At 46.6% G+C, this 22,434-nt stretch overlaps 1 protein-coding gene and 1 long non-coding RNA gene across 10 annotated transcripts in view; one reads left to right on the top strand and one right to left on the bottom strand.

Moving 5' to 3' along the window:
• FMNL2 (formin like 2) overlaps positions 1 to 22,434 on the bottom strand; it is a 145,072-nt gene that overhangs the window by 88,866 nt on the left and 33,772 nt on the right. The window lies entirely within an intron of this gene.
• LOC133280518 (uncharacterized) lies at positions 18,401 to 18,942 on the top strand. Its single transcript, XR_009747280.1, has 2 exons — positions 18,401 to 18,747; positions 18,875 to 18,942. It is a non-coding gene; the product is annotated as an uncharacterized LOC133280518 (long non-coding RNA).

Below are 22,434 nucleotides of genomic sequence, written 5' to 3'. Positions count from 1 at the left end.
GCATCCTTGGGATATCCCCATCCTTGATTTTCTGCTCCACAAAGTACAAAACAGGCACAAAAAGACTGGAATGAAAATTTTCAAAACTTACCTACTTCAAATGAAACACCTAAATTCAGGTTTCAGTGACGTAAACTTTCAGAGGCACAACAGGGCAGGCAATTCATAACTGACTTGCTACACTGGCTGCAGACAGTTATGGAGAGCTGAGACCGAATACCTGACTTCAAAACTGAAGAGAGGTGAGACAAATCCCATCATAACATTTAATCAATCGAGTATTCAAAAATAACATCAGTGAAGAATGAAGCTGAGGACAACACGTTGGGGGATGCAACTTCAAAAGGAACCTCAGCTTTTCCAATTATGTGGTCTCCTGCCTATCCACTGTGTACACTTATTTATGCATCAGTTGAAATTCATACCTTACAGGAATGTGTTTGGGTTGTACTTTGCTAGCATAAGTTACAGTCTTCTTGTGGCCAAGCTAACTTTCCATATTATGCATGGCACTGGAAACTGAAGCAAGCATCTTAAAGTATGCTTTAAATAGGAACCGTGTGCCTTTATAAAAGATAACGACTCCTGGTCTTCATGAGGAGTAGCAGGACCTACCAGATCACTATTTGGGCTATTTTCATTAACAAGGAGGGTATGGAGGCATGTCTTACAGGCAGGTGTAAAGGAAAACCCTTTCTTAACCCCCCATGCAGCCCTCCCCACATCCTTGACAGATACTGCTTGGAATTCAGAAGTGCAGAGAGAGCTTTCAAGCACCTGCAGTCCCACAACTGCTGCATTGTGCTGGGCTGACAATTTCCTCCTCAGAAAAGCTGAGGAACCAGCTTTCCTGCCAGTCAGCCCTCCAAAATGCACAGGGGCACAACCTGCAGGGCAAAATTGGGGCAGGTGGAAGTGTGGGACCACCACCACAAAGCAGAGAAAATGCACTCGATGGGAGCTGCAGCACTGTGGCTGGGCAGGATGGGTGCGCAGGCAGCTCAGGGCAGCCTGCCCGAACATCCCCAGACAGCCACACAGTGGAGGGCAATGCCGATGAGGGAGGCTGGCTCCACTCCTAGGAACAGCACACAGCAGACACACACTAAGCACAGCGCAGGCTAATTAGTCTTCCTTTCCTGCTAAGCTAATGAGGGTGGGAAATGAGCACCGCACTGTCACTGTGATGTCTGTATTTCAGGAGGCTGACACAAAAGTTTTCCTGGCTTGAGCTGCTCAGCTGAGGAAAGGACTGGGATAAGCTTCTTCTGTACGATGAGAGACGACATGTCCTCACACCTCCACGGACAGCTGTGGGAGTGAAGCAAACCTTTCTCCTTGTGTTTCAAACGATGACAGTAGTGAAGTGCAACTAAACACACCGTTCCTACATACACAGAGCTTTGCTTAACCCCAGCAGGGATGCAAAGTCCTGAATCAGAGGCATCATTTCTTCTTTACCATGCATGGATGCATGCCCAATAGACAAAGGTGCCCCAACTAAGCTGGCACACCATGACGGGATTTGGGGCTTTCAGGATGTAAATCCATTAAATACAGCCAAACCAAACCTCACATAAAAGCAGCAGTCAATTTTATAACACACATCTTCACATTTCTGGAAACTATTCTGAGACACATGGACAATAAGGAGGTGACTAGTGACAGCCATGTCACTATGATGGGGCCATGCCATTGGTGGATAAGGGAACAGTGACTGATGTCATACACCTGGCAAAGCATTTGACACTGTCCCATATGGCATCCTTGTCTCTAAATTGGAAAGGCACAGATTTGACAGGTGGACCACTCAGCGGAAAAGAAACTGGCTGGATGGTCACACTCAAAGAGCTGTGGTCAGCAGCTCGATGTCCAAGTGATGATCTTTAAGGTCCCTTCCAAACACATCCACACATTAGATTCCAGTCAAAATATATACTGACAGTTAAGTTTGGTGGGAAGGATAGAAGTGGGGGCTGAGAACATGGTGTACGAAGTAAGGGGGGCAAGATGGGGCACCAGGCACAGCACATTTTGACAAGGGATGGTCAGAACTCTCTGCCTTTTAAATCTAAGCAGAATTCAGGGAATTCAACCCAAAACCACAGACTCAAAGTTACCTTAGCACTAGGGAAGCTCAGCTGCATCTCAAAATGCAGCAGTCACGTTTTATTTCTCTAACAAACTGAAGTGCTGTGAGTTACATAGGATCAGCTAAGGAAATGGCTGAGTCTGGCTGCTGAACATTACACCACAGGCCCATCTTCCCAAATGTCTGACATATCAGAACATGCATGCAGTGCCATCTGACACCTACCCTGCTAACGCTCCCAGGCTGAGCGCAGGGAAGCCAGTGTACCAGCAATGCAAAGGACTTTGCCACAACTACTGCTAATGCTTGAAAAGCAAGTTTTCACCCAACCCCTAAAGTGAAACAGTGATGTATACAAATCTATACTTGCTTGACATAAGAGCTGTCAGTCTGCAGAAGATCCAGAGAGGGAGAACAGGAGCAGCTGTTCCCAGCTCCAGCTGGGAAATGGGTCACTAAAACAGGACTTAGTTCACAGTTAACACCTCTGCATTAATCAGTCTCCTCAGAAGGATAGGAACCACCAGTAGTAGCTGCTAAACTGCAGAACAGCCACCCTTCCTGCCAGCAAGGCAAAACATGAGCAGAACTCATGTCTGCAACCAGAAAATAATTTGGTATGAATGCTGCTGATGGGACCCAGCCACCTCAAAGACCAGGAAACACCTTCACTGCCCAACAAGCTCCAGCTACTGGAGGTCCTGCCTCTGACACACACCAGCACCAAAAGGAGGATGTGTGGCACTTCGCAGAAGGTGGACAGGAGCCCTCACCCTCAGGCAATGTTTACATCTCACAGTCATTAGTCAGGAGTTTGGCTCACGCCTTGAAACAAGACTGACATTCCCCGAAAGAAATACCAACTTCAAAGGAGCCATAGTCAGAGCACCGACCTCAGCAATCCCCTCTGCGTAGGAATTTCTCCCTGCAGCTGGCATATGTATTTCCTTCCATGCTCTGCTAATGGATGAATGAGACTGTTCTTAATGGGGACTGGGCAAATTCTGCATGGACAGAAGATAAAATACTGCACGGTCTAGGGGCTTAGCATGCATCCAGGCTGATGCATACAACAGCAAATATAAGGAGGTGTATTCAGCGTATTGTTCTGCACTCCCATCAGTTAATGAACCCTTCATTTTGCAGATCTAATATTCTGATTTTGGCTATAACATTATCATACAAGCATGACAGCATGTCAGGGGCCTAAATAACTGGCCACTTTCTCTTTAAGGCAGCAAACTAAAACAAATCTAGCACTTACAGAAGAATTTTTCTCTTAGATGCCCACCTCCACTGCCCTAGCCCACTGCCAGCAGGCACAGTGCTGGGAAGTGGGGAACAGAGCCCTGTGCACTCCATCAGAGCTGGTGGCGTGCCCTGGCTGGAGGACCTCTGCAGTCCAGGCATGCCAAGTCTGCTTTGCCTCCTCACCTGCCTCTCAGATTCCCCAGCTTCCTCCCCAGCTCGCACTTTGGGGTGGAAAACAATCATCCCTGCCGGGATGGGGCCAGGGGAATGCTCCCAGCTTCAGGCTAACAGAACAAGAGGTTTCACTTCAGAGAAGACTGAGGCAAAAGCCTTATTTTTATAAATATTTGCAGCAAAGCCTAATAACAGAAATATTCAAAACACTTTTTTCCTTCTACAAAGTGGCAATTGAAACCTGTTGCTTCAGATTCCCTTGTAGCACTTGAAACCCAAACAACTGGAGCACTGCACACACCATAGGCTGAAATGCACACCCTCCGTAAACAAGTCAAAGCAAAAAGCTGAAGCTGAAACAGCTTCTCTGTCCAAACACAGACAGGAAAACAAGCACAGATGAAAGAAAAAATTAGGACAGAGAACAAGGAGCGGCGAAACTGCTTTGTGATGTTCAGAGGCCGGTGGGTGGCTGGAGCGCTGCTGTGCTTGGGCCATAGCCAGCAGCTTTGGGAGGCAGATGGGAACACCTTTGGACACACAGTGTACCCAGTCAGACACACACCTCCACCGGACCATCGAGCAGGAGGCTGTGTGGACGTGACAACAGCCCTCAGGCACCGCACCCTGGGCAGGTAGAGGTTGCTAGCAAACTGCAAGACCCATTCCACTGGCAGCTACATCATTCACACGTGAGGGACCTTGACTGTCTTCAAAACATTGTGTTTCTCCTCATCCTGGTATGCTGTTATCTGGGAGCAGTCTCCAACACCACCTCTGTTCCCAAAACAAGCCTCAATGAGGCCCTGGATGCTGCATCCAGGGTGGCGCTGGCCTGGAGCATCCCTGGTGCTCCGGGATGCCAGGTGTCCTCAGCTCATTCCGTAGCCAATGCTGTGCATGGGGCTGACATGGGCCCAGAGCCACTGGGGCACAGTCAGGATGCAGGTAATTTGTTTCACTTCAAAACCAAACAAACACAGAATTTCAGGATATTTTTTTTTTATTTTCAGGAATTCAAAAATGTGCTGGATGCTCACAAGGGTTTATTTAATTTTACATGACAAAAATCCCTTTCCCAGCTTATACCTTGCCCATCAGCTTTCAGCCAAGAGCAGGCCAACAGGGTGAAGCTTCAAAACCTTGAAGATCCAGGGTTACTATACTGTCACCACAGCCAGCCACATAGCAGAAGCATGGCTGGCACCACAAGGGCTAGGAGAGGCAAGACTGTCCCAGGGAAAATGGCAGCAGAAAAGAACAACATGAAATCCTGCTTTCTGAATGCCTGTTAAAGAAGAGTAAAAAAAAGTCAGCTTCTAAAAGAAGTGCATGAGTCAAGTCCTCCTTCAAGCCACTCCTTAGGAAAGGAGCATGGAAGGAGCGAGATATCAGAACCAACCAGGTTTACACTGATTTCAGGCCAGTTTGTGCACTGATACTGAATATCCAACAGCCATTAAACATCCACCACTACTGGCCATGGGCAAACATACACTTTTCCACAGGCACTGGGGTCTGCTTCCCCTAGTTCACAATTTCTTAAATGAATTGGTACCATCCGCAAAGGTATGCCCAGGAGCAAAGCTCAGCCCCCTGAGGCGAAGCATCAGTACCACACCACAGATCTCCACCAGTCTTCACAAACAAACACCAGTGGGGCACAGGAGACACTTCTTCCTCAGTAGTTCCTCCAAAATGACAAATGCTGTCTCTGCTTCAGTGCCATGAAAACTAATGCTTTTCTTTATTTCTTGCCTTGGCTTTATTTCCCGCCTTGGCTTTATTTCCCAGTGGAGCTGGAGTTGCAAGGCATGTTCACCTCTGTGCAGGCTGCAGCACTTCCCTTACAAAATTGGGTTGGTGATACTAGGCTGTGTAGACATTGAGTACCAGGCAGCTAAACAGGAATACCACCCATCCTCTGCAAACAAATGGTACCTCGCTACTTCTTGGCCTGAAGGGCCATTGATTTCAAGCCATTTGCTCACTGCAGCTAAGACTGCATGTCCCTGGGGCACACAAGAAGGAACTCCTATCACTTTGCCCAAAAAAAGCCCAGTAGTTGGGTTGTTAGGAAAAGGGAACGTTAATATTTGGAGGTAAGTGGTGTGATTTCACAGACAGTATTTCCATTAACTGCTATTCATACTATTAAAATGGGTTGTTTTACTGCTCAGTGACACAATTCATACCAGTTAGAATTATGGGCTGATGGTTTAAAATCAGACAGAGAGTATTATGAAGCCAGCATGAAACCCTCTGAACACCATATCCATCTTAATTCCTCTCTGCAGGAATAAACGCAGGATCTGGCTGGGTAATGCCCATCCTAACACTTTTCCAAGAAAAACACAAAGCACTAGATATGCTATAGCACTATGGGATTAGAAAAGATGATCAATTCCCAAATCACATAACTCAAAACATCATAATTAATGCTTCTTCCAGGCAGATACATTCACTCCCAAGTCACTGGGCAGCTAATGGTCAACAGTGCAGCAAATGACTTTTGGAGCAGCAGCAGACCTGCCTAAGCAGCCCTCTCCTGACCAGGGGAACCCCTGGTTTGCTAACGCTTAAGTATTCTTAATGTTATCTGAGATGTGGCTACACTCATTTGCACTAGGAAATTCCTTCTTCTAGAACTGCAGCATAGCAACCCAGAGAAGGTATGCCAAGAAAGAACAGTTTCCAGCTTCCAGTCTGTGCTGCAGAGTAAAAGCTGTGGTTGCAGCTGGAAAAGGACATGCACATGCAAAAGAATTACTAAACAAAAAAGCAATACCACAGGACACACAGGATCAGACACAAAAGGTCATGGTGGACAAAAAAATAACCATCTTTGAAAGAGGAAAACAATACAACACTGTAATGTATTTCTTGCATCTCCCTTTGTGCCTATAACAGGACTGTGAAAACACCTCTCTGGTTCATTAATGCATTTTTAGCAAGTGCTCCAAGATCGCAGGTTAAAGGTAATCTTTATTATTGATACCAGAAAAGAAGCAATCAGATCACCTCTGGAAACACGCTGCAAGGGACCATACTTCAGAACACATCTCAGTTTAACTGGAAAGGAACTGGGTACTGCTGGACCCAGCAGCCATCAGCCCCAAGCAAGCACAGCCCTGCACCCTGAAATGGCTCATCGGGTCTCTGCTGCTGGTGGTGATGAATCAGCTTGTGCAATCAGTTCTCCACCACACTGAGAAACACACGCCTTTGTCCAAAAGCATTTGTCAGAAGAAAAACAGAACCACCCAAAATTGAACATCACTCAACTACTTAAAAAAAAGGACTTAGAAAAGGGAAAGGGTAAGCACACAGCAGAAGGCAGGGATGGAAGTCTTCATTAACAGCCGTCTGAGATGCCTGCAAACTAACGAATGAAAAAGCCAGGAGGAGGATTTAAGCCATGGTTGCTGCAGTTTGACAATACTTATACTAGTGAGAGTTTCCCAACAAGCAGAGGCTGAGCTAACAGAGTTATGCTACCCCTGATACCTTCTGTGGAAAGAAAAACCAGAGAAAATACCTTTATGCTAAAAAGCACCTAATACAAACCGACTGTGACACTTCTCCAAACCACTCCAAAAGTAGGATTGTGAGTACTTATGTTTATAAGGATAAAGACAACTGTTACACGAAAAAAAATATTTTTACGTGAAGTAACGTAAACAGCAGAATTGCATTTGAATCTCTAAATCTGACTTTGCTTTCCCTTCCCAACCACAGATCACCAGTGAGACTCCTGGCCATTTACATGATTATTGGATCCCTGAAGGACAAGAGGCTGAGGACCCCCAGGCCCTGCCATAAATACAAAAAGCAAAGAATGCCCCAGCCTGTGCTGTTACACCAGGTGCCCAGGAAGACACCTATTCTACCAGTTGAGCAGGACCAGGCAGAGACGAGGTCATTAGTGTGTTTAAGGGATCCAGCACTCCCAGCATAGCCAAATGCCAAAACTCCAGCCTCAGCCTTGCTACCTGCCTCACCTCCTGGTGCTGCCCGCAAAGGACATGATTTTGCAAGTGTGAGAAAAACCCAGTGGAGCTTTCACAGCCTATTAGTTAAGACTGCCTGTGGCTTGCAAACGAAGCGGGGCAAGCGGCATAGCAGCCAGCTGGGACTCCGGCCTGGAGTCCAGCTGGACCCAAGCTCCTCACAGATACACCCATGCAAACCTCACGCCAGTGAAACAGGGGTGTAGCCCTACGGGGATTTCAGCATTCCTGCACTTCCCATCTTTTCTGACAAACACTGTCTCTGCAAAGAGCCAAGCATGAGGGCAGAGGGCCATTTTCATAAAACATGTTTTACCAATTAGGATCTCATGGTATCCATCAAAACATCTAACACAACAGAGCAAAGCCATTAATAAAGCTCAACACATGTACTGGGGTTTTACAGGTACCATCTCAAGCTGTGGGTCCTTTCTTCTCCTGGCTGCACCATTGTCCATCAGAACCCTGTGAAGTCTGCCTAAGTGGGTTTAATTAATTACAGTCCCTTGTCATCCAAGTCAGACTATTTCCCCCTTTAGGCATGTTTAAAACTTTATTACTCAATTCCATCCCAGGATTTTCTTCCATTGCAGATTTCTATACACATGCTTTGCCATGGCCATTTTCTGCTTCAAGAGGTACAAAAATCTCTGGGTCCTCAGAGCTGCCAAGGGAGGGAGATGGCTGGTTTCTGTACCAAACACCTACGCGGGCGCCTGGCAAACCCTGTTAGGGAAGGAATGCTGGGGAATTATGAATAATGCAGAGATATTAGCATTGATCAAGGCCTGTTATGATTTCGTTTAGCAGAAAACAGGAACCATTCTGCCTATTATTAAAATGAAAACTCCTTCCCACCCTGTACTGTTCAATCAAACATAACAAGCTCATGGAGTCTGACACCATGCTGGCAGTCACAGCTGCTTCTGCCTGGTACAAGAATAACTGTAGTTATTCAGTGTATAAATATGTCAGAGCACAGGATGCTCCTTGCTTCCACACCCCAGGTATGCCAGGGATCATTTATGAATGCTGTGATAGTACCTCAGTAAAAATTACTAAAATGCAAATGTCCTTAGGGATGCAGCATATAAACGAGGTCAAGACACAACAGCACTCGGGTTTCTCCCGAAGTCAGACAGCACTTCTAATGGCATTACCAAGCAGATTTTAGAACTGATTTTTATTTTTTTTATTTACTATCACCTGATTTCAACTGGGTGAAAAAACACCAAGTGGTGCGAGAGCAAAGTGGACATCCTGCCTGTAGTGATGAATGGCACAACCCATGACTGGAGCACAAGCAGCACCAGTGCTCAGGTGGTCGCACAGGAAGACACCAGAGCAGCTCCTGACAGAGAGGAACAGCAACAGGGTGCAAACACACCCTTAAAACGGCAGCAAAACAAGCTCCATAAACCCTGATGTACTGAGCTAGGCTCAGTGATCCTCAGCCTCTCAAAGAACGGGAACACAAGGAGGATTCCCAGAATGGTTCCTGAGGCAGGGCTCGGCCTGGGGAGGGACTGCATCCCAAGGACCCATCCTGTGCACCAAAACTAACCCAGAGGGAGCTCTGGTGGTGTGTTCAGTTATTTTAATGCAGTACTAATGAAAACACAAGCAGCTTTCTCAAGATTCAGCAAACAATCTTCTTCTGCCAGTTATGCAAATTTCATATATATTTATCTTAATAAACTTGGCCAGTCTTCCCAACCAAAACAAACAGCACAGCATCTTGATCGTATCTCTCCTGTCTCGGCTGCTCCGTAAGAGGGGATCCTGAGCCAAAGCCACACAGACGCCTCAACATGCCCAGGAAGCACTCCCCTTCCTGCCCCCCACCCCTGCAAAGCAAAAACAAGGTGCCTATCGCACCCCAAATTTCCAGTACCATACCGCACCCTGACATCTTTATCACCTTTAGTTTGCATTTCAAAGCTTTCACTTGCTTTTCCCTAAAGCTCACCCAGAAGGGACATGCGTGTACAGACCCTTCCGTCTCCATCCGCTACCTATGGAGTTGGAGCATCTACAAAGACAGAGGGGGAGAAGACATTCCTCAAAACAAAATCCCCACTTCAGCCCCAAAATCCAATGGGGTTTGGTTCTTGAAGGTTAAGCATAGGACTGACAGCTTCTTTAATGGGAGCCCAAAGCACGAGTTTACATCCCAGCAAACTTGTTACTGCTGTCGTGATGTCCACGAGCTCCTGGCAGCAGGCAAAAATCTGGCACTAGCTAGTGCTGAGACAAAGGTGAGTGTACAAGGTATATGTAACAACCCTGAGTCAGGAAAGAGGACTGCCACCCAATACCCTGAGGATATTTAAGTGTGATTTCTCTGATCAACAATAAGACTATTCTGTGCCCAGAGTGATCCACAGGAGATACATCCAATCCTCCCCGAGGCACAGCTCCCAGCAGGCTCTTCCTCCCATCCCAGGACAGGGAATTGCACATTCAGACAAAATGCCAGTGGTGGGAGCAATGTGACACAGCATTTAGGAGAGGTGGGGACCAAGCATGAAGTCTGTCACCTTCAGCACCTTCCATGTAAACACCAGTGTGATCTATTCTTCCCAATGGCAAATAATTCACACTTTTGAAGGGCTCCAACACTGTACGCGTGCTAAGTCATAATTTCATTACTCAGTTCTCATGGAGAACGTGTCTCTTATTTGGAAATGTATTATATTGATTTCCTGGCACACGACATCTGTTGAAACGGGCGTTGGTATTAGTTTCCTGTATGAGTTGCTGTAAGTCAAAGTCTCATAGTTTTGCTGAGGTTCATGTTGCTAATATGTACATGGCACAATTTAAATGTAGTGGGTTTATTTTTATTTTAATAATAACAACCAAAAAACACACTAACAAAATCAAAATAATTTGATTACTTTTCTTAGAGTCAAGACCTATTTGGCAAACAGTACATGCCAAAAACTCCTATGCAAGTCAGTAGGAAGTCTTCACCATCCTGGTCATTTTCCCAAGTAACATTTGTTCATTTTTGAATGAACACCATTCCCTACCCCTACACAGAACAACTCACTCTGCTGTAATTCACTTTAAAAACTCACATTCACACGTACATTGGAAAATCTGACTTGTAAGCTATTCCAGATGAGCCCTTTTGGAGACCAACACCACCACTCCCAGGGTCACATCTGCAGAAGACAGGACCTGGGGACTCAGGGTTCCCCCTCTCTTCCTGCTCAGGGGAACTTTGCAAAACTCACTTGAACATGCTCCAGGGACAGGACAAGGACCAGGATGCCCTCAAAGGAGGGCTGAGCCCAGCTTTCAAAGTTGGCTGCTCACCAGATGTGTGCTTAAGAACTGAAAAGACACACCCTTGGGACAGGAATATGCTTATTTAAGTGATCACATTACGATTAGATTTGGGAACCTACCTTTAGATCGCAGCAAGCTTTCTTAATCACTTACGATGTAGTGGCTAAACTGTTAGTAAGAGTGATAGGACTGACAGAAGAACAACCCATGGACACAAAGCAACAGCAGATAAACCTGACAAGATGTATCTGGGCAGAGTCTCGACATCCACTGCTTTGAGGCTGGGAGCTTGGATAACTGCGCCCATCCTCAATCCCTGCCAGCTAGTTTCTCTTAGTCCCAGAGCACCGAGGACTAGGTCAGGAGAGCACAGAGGATTCCACCACCACCATATGTGCCAAATGCTGTCTTAATATTCCTAATATTATTTCCCATTTTGGCGGCCTAATCTCTTAAATTATTCTCTGTGTCCAAAAAAAAAAAAAAAATTTAAAAAAGCAAGAACACAAAACCCTAAAATTGAAATCATCAGCATATTTTTCACCTCTTGAGAAAGCACCAAAGTGTAAACCTCTGCATAGGCAATGTGTGATGTAGGTTACTAATTAAAACATTACCAGGGGAAGAAAAAAAACAAACCTTCTTAAGATTCCTGTTTAATTAGATTTGTTTTCAATAGCAATAGTATCGTTTGGGAGATATTCTGGGAAGCCTCCTGACAGAAGTGATTTACCTTCCTCAGCGGTAAAGGTCAGGCAGGGTGCAGATTTAGCACTTTCATGGACATCTGCTGATACATCCGGAAAACAAAAGGAGGAGGCAGGAAACGCCGGAGTCAGCCAAACCCTCCAAAATACGTTATTGTACAAACAATTTTTTTTGTGTATCCCAAGAACAATAAAGTAAACTTGGCTGGGCGTGTTTCAGGGCTTATTAAAACTGGCAGCTCGCTCTCTAAATCCTGCTTTTTATGATTGCGAAATCACGACGGGGCTGAACGGTGATGTCAGGCTTTAACATGCTCGGTGAGCCCAGGCGAGCAGACGGTGTGGGTGTAGGGGAGAGGTGCAGCAAGGCCAGACGCGCATTTCAGACTCACCCCGAGAGCCTGAACTAGACAGGAGTCATCTGTGAACGAGGAAATATCATCCCCATCAGGGCTTGTGTGTGAAGAACACAAATTAATTACCACAAAACTAGGGAGTACCTCCAAATAAAGATAATTGTCACCTGAAATTGGTCACATCTCTTGAATGCCTTTCATTCCTGGATCAAAGTTCTTTATGAACCTGAATCAATTAAGATTCACAAAGCCTATGTGAATCACATACCATTTCATTAATGTTTCTTCAGAGCCTTCTGCAAACTGAGTTTGAAAGGAGACACACTAATGTTCCTTTGAAGATCATTTAAGTTATTCAGGATCACTGAAAGTTCTGCAGGATATTGCAAAAAGTCATAAATTTATGCTGAAAACTATGCAAACACAGGATATAGTTGCAATATAGCCTCATGCCCTGACACCATCCCGAGAAGGTGTATGTCTCTCGTTTTCTTTCTCATAGTATGACCCTCACCTTAACTGTATTTGCATAACTAATTACCACAGTGGGTTTTTGCCTTCAAAGTATAACAATCCTTCAGGCCCTGAAAAGAGCTTTAAAAGCTAGCGCATCAGGATGGCTCTGGTGAAAAGCGGTGCTGTATCCCTTCTGGATGCCAAAAGCTGCATCGGGCATCCTAGCTAGGCTGGCCCCAGTGCGCAGCCTGGGTGACAGTCTCTGACAGCCACTGCTCAGCTGCTGGTGTCTGAAGTCTCTACACCAGCAGTCACAAACAGCACTGGAACACCCAACTGCAGCATCCTGCACCTCCAGCAAGAGAGACACAAATAAAAACTGTAGGGACCTTGTGGGACAAGAAAAAACGAGCACTGTAAATATACACTCGCAATAGTCTTGTGTGGTCCTCTAAGAAATGCTAATGAAATTCTTCCCTGTGAGGGTGGTGGGGCACTGGCACAGGTTGCCCAGAGAAGCTGCGTCTGCCCCATCCCAGGCAGTGTTCAAGGCCAGGCTGGATGGGGCTTTGGGCAACCTAGTCTAGTGGAAGGAGTCCCTGCCTGTGGCAGGGGGTTGGAAGTAAAAGGGCTTTAAGGTCCCTTCCAACCCACACCATTTTGTGATACGATTCTGTGAAATATAGTCTCCTTGGAAGGCAAGGGACTAGTGCTTGTTGGCTGCCTGCAGCACACACACAGTTCACCTCAGATACTAGCTACTACAGCACTACTTATCCAAGTACCTCTAGACTATAACCGGGCTCCAAGAGTAACACCTGGCATGCATATAAATGTGCTCAGGAGGAAAGTATTCATCATAAGTCTTAAACAAGCAAAACCACTATTCTGGAGTACTCCAAATCCACCACCAGCTTTCACTCACAGAGTGCATTTTCTCACTCCCATCACAACAAACCTCCATCACTTGTTACTCTCCTCTTCAAGAGAAATGCAAGGAAAGTATTTCAATTTTCATGCTGTTGATTCCTGTATGCCGTGTGGAGAACACAGAGTGCTGCATCCCAGTTGCTCCATCAGATAAATCCTCTACACTTCCCAACCTTCTCTGGCAGCCCAAAAAACAAACCCATTCGATCCAGGGATTTGGGTCAAAGAGAAGACAGAGGGCGGGGATTTTGTGTCTGCCTACAGGATTCTTATTTTGTTCTAGTTTCTAACGAAGTATCAGCAGAACACTGACAAACCCATTTAAAGTGTGAACAAAATATTTTGCTGGTTTCCCATATACTAACACAGATTTTGTCTCTACACACAACACACACCAGCCATACCCTCCACAGCCATGGGTTCACGGCCTTTGTCCATCGAGAATCCAGCTGAAGGGACTATTTTGAAATTACACCACTTTCAATGAATCTGGCCCAAAAATCATTTCAGCCAGCTGCTGGTGCCATGTGTACATACTGCAATGGTAAAGTAAACAATTACATTTTGGACAGAAATCAGAATAACAACTTTAAATTAAGCTTTTGGCATCATTTTATTTTGCTATTCATGCAGCAAACACACAACTCTGTGCTTAAAAAACTACTGTGGAAATGAAAGGGAGCACAACTAGGAAAAAAAAAAAGGTAACAGAAGCTTTTCTAAGTAAACCTGCTCTTGTAATTATAAGAATATGGCATAGGACTACTGAGCTCTGCCCACCCCTTGGCTGCGCCTGTGAACTCTCTTCAGCAGGTAGGTAGTGTCTTTATAGCAGCACCTGAAGACATCCAAGTAGGCTGCACTGGTTAGATCCATTACAAATGTAACCCTGAAATCTTGCCGCAGTCTTGCTGCTATTTCAAGACATGGAGTAGCCGGCACTGCTCACCCCACCATTACTTTCTGCCCGCTGGATCAGGAAACAGGCCCGATGCCAAGCTGTTCTGTCATGCCTCTCCCAGCACAGAGCACTGCAGAATCTCTTAACTCGTGACACAAGACGAAGCTCTCAGCAAGAAGCTGTTTACTCTTCCATGCTACCTTGGCTCCACCAAATCCTGTTCCAGGTGCCGTGCTGCCCTGACAGTGACTCACAGCACATGGCACTCACAAGAGCATTTTTCATCTCGAGAGCTCAAAACTCTCCGTGTGCATCCACTACAAGAGCAGCATAACCCCAAAAGCAGGACAGGTGATGCTCGTGCTCCTGGAAGCTCAAGGCTTAAAAAGTTTCAAAGCAACTTGCAGCTGAGCAGCTTTACTCATCTGTACATGTCATTTGTGCTCTGCAAGAACCAAACTGCCAGGGCACAACCAATGCAATGTGATGCAAATTCACCAGGAATTAATCTGCCATTTTGTTACGGCTGCTGTTGCTGCTTGAGCTCACTGCTGCCCCAGCTAAGACAAAAATATAGTTCCCGACCCAATTAAACTGCCATCTAAGACAACAAAAGGTGAGGGGAGGGTAGGCTCTTTTAATTTGAAACACAGCCCTCCTTCCAAGCTGGTGAGCCACCAACAAAATAAACACATGCAATATGCAAAAAGAGTATTTAGCCAGCTTGTTGCTTCTAGGGGTTTCAGCGGATCATCAGAATGGATTTACATAAATAATTATAATCTCTTGGGTTTGATCCTGTGTTCCCTGCTCCCCATATACTTCCTTTTGATGTCACTGGGAACTTTCCCTGCGTGGGATTGCCAGTCAGGCTCATCACCCAACAGGACCGCTTCCTGCAAGATGCCGAACAGCTCACACAGGCTCAAGGACTGCTCCACAAAGTTATGACTGGTCTTACACAAGATGGGAAGTGGCCCTCAAATTATAACCAAGCCTGGAGATTTCTAACAAGTCTGAGCAGAGAGCTGAAATCCTGGCCACTGAGAAGGAAACAGCAAAAATCCCTCTTAGCTTAAAGTTTCACTGCCTGGATCTAACATTTTATCTTCTTATTTTCCTTATCAGATACAAAAAAAATCTCCCGACAGTTTGTTTTGTGACTGTTTTTAATAACAGCTATTTTTGTGATAACTTCTCTTTTATTATCTATGGAAAACTCCCAGTGCTTCAATACTCCAGGCATCACTTCACTCTTGGACGCATCAGCTCTGCCTTCAAAACACACATTACCTTCAGAAATCCTCCTCCAATTTAAAACCTGAAAATGAGTGTTCTGCCAGTGACTGTATACAAAGCAAAGACAAATAACCACTGAAGAGCAGGAAGCTGGACGCTGCTGCTGCTATGCACTCCAATTCACACAAGCCCATCCTACACCCACAAGAGCTTTGGGTCATGAGTTCAGACCAAGAACCCTTTCCGTAACTGCAGCTATCATGCAGGCAAGGACTGTGCACAGTATCTAGCCAAGGAGAACAAGTAAATGTTTCATGCTAAAAAGCACAGAGCTGCAAAGGGCTCCCCTTCAGGTCATAGCACTATGGAGGAAGGCAAGATCAGGCACACGGGATCTAGAGATGCTGCAGAGAGAACGCACGCTGTGGCAGCCAGAGTAGAGGTTAACGAGGCTGCAGTGGCCACCTATTTCATTTAGAGGGTGCCTGGAAAGGTGCTGGCTACTGGTTCTGCACTGTAGACTGGATGGACCAGTCTAAATTAGAGTAAAGGAGACAGAGCAAGAGTAGGATCTGCCTTTACGCATCACAGCCAGTCAGACTGGTTTGGCCCGCGCTAATGCATCTGGTATGAGACCATTCCAGAGCAGCTCTCCTCCAGCAGCAGCACTCACAGCCCTACGCAGGGGGTGAGCTGGTGGGAGATGAGCCTTTGCCAGTGACATTGAACCTGACGCTCCTGATGAGCACCAAATCACTGACTCCCTTCCTCACACAAAGACAAGAATAGGCAGTAGTGAAGGGATTTTCACCCTTTCCCACTGACACCAAGTCTCTTCCAGACGTACCACTCTGGCTACAGGCACTTCAAGCAGAAGTTAATTAACAATGTGTAACAGCACAGCCAGGGTGGCAGAAGCCCTGGCCATGTGCTGCAGGAACAGCCATGGGGCTGGGCAGCGGGGCTTCCACCCACTTTCAGAAAGGCCACATACTGCTGCACATAAACACATCCTCTGCTCCCCTGCTACAAGCTTCGTCCCATTAACACTCCACTGCTATGCAGCATGCTCCACTAGCCTCTTGGCCACAGCGGTTCAGGTAGACAGATCTAGGGTGGGCTGATATCTCTCACCCCACATGGACTGACACAGGTTCTCTGACTCCCCCAGCTCCAAATCCAGACTAATGAAAACAGTACTGCGGTGCTGAACCTGCTCAAGTGACTGTGCAAGTCAGTCTAAATACAAAGGCAAATATTGTCACATTGCTATTTTCTTTAACACAGCTTTATTTCAGGGGTTTAGATCCCTTCCACCTTTGCACTGGGCTCCTGCTGGTTGTGAACCTGCATAAAATAAAAGGTTGGTATCGATAAGTTTGAGAGAGGAAAACAAAATGCATGAAAAAGGCTCTCCTTCCTGATCTTGCTTCTGACAGGTCTGCAATAACTTGCCATTAACTTCCGGTTAGAGAATTTCCTCTTTTCCTTGGCCCTCCACTCTTTGAAGGGTCGGCTGAGATCACCATCTAGCTTGTTCTGTCACTTACCCAGAAGAGTGGGTTATGCCTGTTCAGGAGTAAACCAGAAGCAATCTATGGTACTTGTACCTCTCAAACCAGCAATGCTCCAGGCTGTCCGGTCCTGGGGAGATACATCTCCACCAGGTAGTAAAACAGAAATTATATAAAAATAATATGGTCTTCAGAGAGGTTTTCTTGTGCATCATGGAATACAGGGGGAAAAAGGTCCCCCCCTCTCTGGGGCAGGGAGCTGGCATGCCATGCTGTGCTTGCCCCCAGCCCCGGCCCCCCTGGCTGGACGCCGTTGCACAGTGAAGGCGGCGTTGTTCCTTGCAGCCCTCGCACTGCAGTGAGGTCAGACCAGCTAATTCTTGGAGGCAGCCAGAAAAATAGTGATTGGAAACATATGGCAAGCAATGCGGTGGGTTACCTCAGCTTCCCTGGCCTCGGGCTGGCCTTGGACGGCTGAACACACAGCTCTCCAGCAGCGCACGATGGCCATGCTTTCCACCAGAGGAGCTCAGCTCATCCAAACACTGCTTCACTCAAACCCCCTCTGCTACCGCCCTGTCACCCCCCCCAAAAGTATCCTTCCACAAGTACCATACACTTTTCCTTCTTGTTTGAAAATAGAGGGGCAATAATGCCATTCTCAGCACTGCAACACCCAACTGCACAAGGTGGCACAGACTGCTACCTGGATGAACCAAGGCAGCTCTGTTTTTCAGTTTGTCCCATAAACGATGTGTGCACAGAGCATCATGCCATGTCCCTCTCAGAGGGTGAGCTGCCAGTGGAGACAGTCCTGCCCACTTCCACACAAGGCAACTAACTTTCAGGGCAGGAGAAGCTTTGCTGAACTTGGGCTGGTGATGACTGGCATGCTGCAGAGCTGCAGGCCACAGGCTCTGCTCCATAGATGGGAAATGCAGCACAGCATGTCCCTTGGGATGGAAAGTAGGAGAGTAATGCAGGCTTCCTCCCTACTAGGTTCTCCTCAATTTCTTGTTATTTAGAATGCATGCACAGAAAATAATACAAACAAATAAAAAAAACTGCAGAGAAAAAAGGGGGGGAAAATGAAAAGAGCAAAAAAGGGAAAACATTCTCAAAGTGCTGAGTGCGTGTGTGCCTGCACTAAGCTACACAGCAGAACTACTGCTGGCATCTGTGCCACAACAGGCAACCCCAAGATTTCATTTTATGATTTTAAGAAAGGCCAGGGAGGGAAATTGGCAACTTCCGTGGGCATCTTTCATGTGCTTTTTAACAATAAAGCCACACTGCTCGTTAGTGGAGCTGATGGAAGCCATCTGAAGACACCCACATCAAGCGAGGATGGCTGCAGCTGGCGGACTGTGTGGCACAGCCCCGGGAAAGGGCCATAAGAATTAAGATGGAGGAACTTCACTTCCTACTTCTGGGGAGCACACTGGGACACGACAGAGCTACCTGAGCAGCACCATTGATGCAGAGCAGCCTCCACACAGCTGCTCTGAATGACTGATGGACATGAGGGAGAGGCAGGGACCACCATGTCCCCCTACCACCCTGCAACGAATGCAGGACATGGATGCAAGTTCTGAGCACAGTGGCAAAATTTCCCTTATTTGTCATTCCCTTTTGACATGGAGCTTCCTGCAGCAGCCTTTCATGCAAACACAGCATGAGCTTAAGCATCTCCACAGGAAAATGTATTTTCTTTAATTTCCTATACATTTTTGCCTAGAATATAAAAGGACAATACACACTACATTCCTCCTTCCTTCCTTGGGCAGTCCTGCCCCACTGGGACCTCCATTCAAAACTAGGTAATTACTGGAGAAGAAAAGCTTTCACGACAGTTCAGTTTTTTCTGATCTTCAGATTCAGTATTCTTAACAGCAATAATCTGGCACACCAGTTACAGGCTCTTTCATGTCCTTTTATTTTTAACAGAATTCAATGGCTTTCAGGGAAAGCAGAAAACATTTCCAGTGCCAATTCAAGAAAGGCACCAAACTACATTACAGCATCTTCAATAATTTTAGTATCTTCTTTCATAGATGCTTGGTTTAAGCATCTGCTTACAACTACCCACACGACCCTCTCACTCAGGAAGCATTGGGAAGTTCACAGTAGATGATGTTGAACTTCTCCGTAAATGATGTTGAAGCTGACAGAGCACAACAGAAACAATGGGGGTTCACCTTGCACATAGACATGTCCCTCTGAGGTCATGGTCCTTTGTGACAAACAGAATGAGCGCATCCAATATCCACCTCCCCTGTGCAAAACTAACACAGTCAAACCTCTCACAGCCCCGAGCACCTGTTTCTCCCCACGGTGCAAGGGGCTAGGCTCAGATGTAAACAACTCCATTACTGACTACAGTGGGAGAGGAACACCCTCCCTTTGCCTGGGGTGGGCAGTTCCCACTGACAATTACAGCCAAGCTTGGAAGAGCTCAGCATCCAACATGATTGGATGCTTTGAAAATCCAGTTGTTCATTTACTACTTCAATAGGAGCTGAGCTCTTTTGAAAAATCTAGTCCTGACTAGCCACAGAGCTTCTTTAGAAAACTGGTCCTTAATCTCTCCACATCTTGGTTTCCTCATCTTTAATTAAAAGGTACTTTATAAACCTCCTCCACCGAGGCTCTGTCAGGCAAACTACACTCTCCCTTCCTGGGAAGGACTGTGAAAGTATTACCTTCAGTGATACACACAACAGCATGGCTCAAAAACTGTATGCTCCCCAAGAAAAGAGCCAAGAGGTACACCTTACAACAGAAAGCATACCACTGTGTCTACAGGCCTCCTCTTATTTCGTGGCCATTGCACAGTAAAACCATAGGCAGCAAGGTTTCTCATACCTATTCCCATAGTATTTCCTCAACTACTCATCACATCTGATGACAGGGAGCAGGAGAAAGTCCACACCATTGGTAGTGGTCACAGACCGTTGCACCAGTTCTCCAGCAGTCTCCTACTGCAGAGCTGCCAGGAGAAGAAAGCACGACTGAGTTAGGAGGCACTGGCCAGGGAAATGGATCCAGATATGGATTAGGTCACTAATAAAACAAGTCTTAAATTAATCCCAGGGAGGATATGCATCCCAAACACAAAATCCCTGCAGGTTCTGACACAGACGAAAATCTCTTCCCAAGGACTGTGCAGGAAAAAGCAGGGATGGAGAGGGAGGAGGGACTGGGGAGACTTGGTTAGCCCTGGATTCCATACTGCAGTCATGCAAGGTCACCTGCGCCAACGCTTATGGTCTTCCACTTTCGCAGGCATAAAAATCACTACATATTTTAACTAGAAAAAGAAGAAATTATAAACAAACAGAAACTCACACACACAACTAACTTACCAGCATGTGAAAAGGCACCCCTGACTGAAGGTTGTGCCCTTGTCTGGGGAAAGACTGCCGCTGCTTTTGTCGGCAGTGACCGCATCCACTTGGCAGGAGCCACAGCACTGAAATCACTTTCCCCCAAATGGGGCTCCACTGGCAGCCCTCAGCAGAGATTGCTATTGCAACACTCCCACAGCTAGGTGTTCTCATACAGCATACAACTTTCCTGTCACCCTTTTCTTACCTTCAGTACCATACCCTCCTTCCAGATACTGAGCAGCTCCTCAGGCACGGAAGCTTCTCCTGCTACAGAAGCTGACCCCAACCACATTCCCTCAGTGTTGCCCAGCAGGTCCCCAACACCAGGATAACCCCAGTCCAGGGACAGAAACATGATGGGTCAATGCCAGGAGCTGGGGCAATACAAGGGGTTCATAAACTAGTAATTAACTGTTACAATGCTACAGCTACACCAATTAAATGTGCTGTGTGACCATCACACAGATCCCCAGAGGTAATGATGCACTGGAATTAATGCAGCTACACCAATTCCCACCAAACAGTGGTTTGTCCCAGAGAGCAGCCCGTATTTTACCTTAGGAAATTCAATGCACACTGGGGGACCTACTGTGTACCTTTTCAGCCCACTCCCATCTTCAAGCCCCAGCTCCACAGAGCAGTGACTCCAAAAAACAGAAGAGTTGAGCAGCAAGCAGGCACGGAGGAGATAGTGATGATTAAGGGGATTCTGCCTTCATGCAAAGCCCACTAAAGCTATTTATACGAAAACACAAGTTTAAGCCAAACACAGAACTGCATTACAAACACAAATAAATAGATATATATGCTTGGTTCATCCTCTCCCTTGTAGCTGGCAGCCACCAGCCTATCAAGGCTGTCCCATGCCTCACCCAGCGTGGGTCCCCATCTTTCACAACTTATTTTCCCGCTCATGTGTGTCAGGAAAGCCAATAACTTCCTTGGAGTTTTCCATAGCAAAAGGCTGCACACGGGTTGATCCTTGCCTAGCGCACCCTCCAACATGTCTATGTTAACCCATGGTTGTCCTCTTATTTGCTGATCCACAGCAAGGCAGAGCAGGGACACCTCCAGGACTGAGCCTGGGCTGCCTGCACTGCCCCTGCTGCCAGACTCCCTCCATGGAGAAGTAACACGCGCACTGTTTGGCCAACCACAGCGTGCTTGGAAAAGACATTCGAGGAGCATTTCACAGGCAATAACTATTGTTTGCCACAGGCACTTCAGGGCACAAGCCAGCCCTGGGGAGGGCTGTTCACAGGAACACCAGAACTGCCCTGGGCAGGGTCCCACAAAGCCACCCCTGCCAAGTGTAACCAACGCAAGGGAACAGCCCTCATCTCCTGCCTTCATACCTGCTTTGGATTAGCCCCACAGTCAGGAAGCTCACTGAGGTCCAGACTGCAATCCCCAGCACCCACAGCAACCTTACTGCTGTCCTGTGAAACAGCTGGTGCTCCACACACTCACTGAGGCTGAGGCAAGCAAGAGGAGGAGTGGGGAATAAGCCTCCTTCCCAGTCCTAGCAGCCAAAAGATAAAATTGCCTCTGGCGCCACACAGATCTCAGCTGATGGAAGACACCGCACCCAGCTCCCCACAGGCAGGATGGCACTGCAGATCCGGCCAAGAATTTCTATGCATGAGGGCAACAGCATCCCCCTTTGCAAAACAGATCCTTGTTACCTATAAAACAGTATTTTCACTGCTCTCATTCTTCCCATAAAGTCACTTCAGTTCTCATCTATTTCAAAAGGAGTGATTATTGCCATTGCTTCAAGGTGAATAATACTCCTACTAAAAGTGAAGAAACAGTGCAGGGTTTTTCCTCAAATGTTACAAGTGGTGACAGAACCACCATCAAGTCAGAGCCTGTCTTGTCTTAAATGCAAGGCAGAATAAAATGTGAACCTACAGCTACAGTTTATAGGAAGAACGTGACAGTTTCCAAAAAACACCCAATAAACCAATGAGATAATTTACTGATTCTTTTTAACACTAGTTTAAACTAGCGTTTGCAGGCTATGAGTAGGGATGCTTGCCTAGGATGGTGAGGGGCTTCCCTGCAGCTCTCCCTGGGCTGCCTGGAGAGAGCCTGCATACTTCCCAACTTCTTGGG

Source organism: Pezoporus flaviventris, unplaced genomic scaffold, assembly GCF_033815535.1.
Source record: "Pezoporus flaviventris isolate CSIRO_AGI_PZ_B2104156 unplaced genomic scaffold, CSIRO_AGI_Pfla_v1 ptg000001l, whole genome shotgun sequence".
Taxonomy (NCBI): domain Eukaryota; kingdom Metazoa; phylum Chordata; class Aves; order Psittaciformes; family Psittacidae; genus Pezoporus; species Pezoporus flaviventris.
This window is presented reverse-complemented; position numbering and strand designations above follow the sequence as displayed.